A 1667-nucleotide genomic window follows, 5' to 3' on the forward strand; every position below is an offset into this window, starting at 1 on the left:
CTAAATTGACTGTTAACAGTTTTTTGTCTCTTTGTGAATATCATATAATTAGTTTTATCCAAGTTTAATGATAATTTATTATGTTTAAACCAATTTTGTACTTTTACAAATTCCATTTCCATCATTTCCAACATCCGTTCTATGTCTTTACCCAAACAAAAAAAAGTGGTGTCATCTGCAAATAAAACACATTTGAACAACCCCGACACATTTACCAAGTCATTTACATATAGGATAAACAATTTAGGTCCAAGTATAGAACCCTGTGGAACCCCACATACAATATCACCAAGTTCAGATCTTACACCATTAATTTGGACAAACTGTTTCCTATCTGTTAAGTAACTTGATACCCACTGTATTTATCAGCTTTCATCTGGATGTTTGACTTTATTTTATAATTGATTGTTATTATTGATTATGATACCTTGTGATTTAAAAGAAATTCATTTAAATTAACTCACTCTTTTTTGAGGTAATATCTTTTGAGGATGAAATTTCAGTATTTGTTCATCACCATAGTTCTTTAAAGATGTTTGTGATCTTTGCTTCACCAGCAGAAGGCAGTGTTTAGCTGCACTGAGTGAAAAAGAAAGGATCGAGCTGCAGTGATGTCCTCCTCTTCTTTCTCACGGTCTCAGGTCTTTTTTTCTCTCCTCACTGCAGATTAYAGCTGACAAATGTTTCCTCCTGCGTGCACAACGAGCTGAACGTCCTGCAGCTCCCCAGCTSTTGTCCCACCTTGATTTTTTTAAASTGCATTCTGCAGTTGCTGAGAAATTTATTATTATTTTTATTTATTTATTTATTTTTTGCTGGTCTAACACAAGTGATGGTGATTTTTCATCATGGGAGTGTTGAGACTCCAGCATCTCGCTGCATTCATTATTAATGAATCTCTTTCTGGCATCATCCCTCCACTCTACGCCGAAAACTCTTGAAGAGGGGGGAGGAGATGAACAGAAATCTGGTGCTTGTCGTTAGGTTCAAATATCAGTTACACCAAAAACTGCCGAATGGATTTAATTCCAAAGAATGTTAAAAAAAATACCGTGCAAACAGAAAGCAAAGCTGAGTGGGTTTAACACTGAAGGTGTTTAAAATATTCATTCTGTGCAGTTTGAAATGATTTCAAAAGAAAACCTGCTGAAAGAAACAGACCAAATGTTTTTATGGACCTGCAGGGATTCTACCTCAAACTCCCTGCAAGATTAAGGTTAAGAAAGCAAGACAAAGCCATTAAAACACCATGTTCTGTGTAATGTTTTAGCAGGATTTGCTGGGAGTGGGTGTGTAGGGTTATGTAAAAGGATTTGTAGATTGTCATGTCTTCATGACAAGGTTTCTCCCTGAAAGCCAACCTGCATCATGTAGCTAAATAAACAATAGTTTTACATTAAACATCCTTAATTGTCTGGATATAAACACATTTCTGGTGAACGAGTTATCCCCCACCCCCCCTCCTCTTTTGCTGGGTGGGAAATCTTCTCTAAGGCAGMCATAATAACTGCAATGACGACACTGACCCTATTCCATCAATCTTACATTAAAAACGCGCCCAGCATTTAAATATTTCAAAGAGCTTCCAGTTAACTTCAGAGAAGCTTGGAGCTTGTGTGTGTGTGTGTGTGTGTGTGTGTGTGTGTGTGTGTGTGTGTGTGTGTGTG

This window comes from Austrofundulus limnaeus, unplaced genomic scaffold, assembly GCF_001266775.1.
Source record: "Austrofundulus limnaeus strain Quisiro unplaced genomic scaffold, Austrofundulus_limnaeus-1.0 Scaffold35, whole genome shotgun sequence".
Classification (NCBI taxonomy): domain Eukaryota; kingdom Metazoa; phylum Chordata; class Actinopteri; order Cyprinodontiformes; family Rivulidae; genus Austrofundulus; species Austrofundulus limnaeus.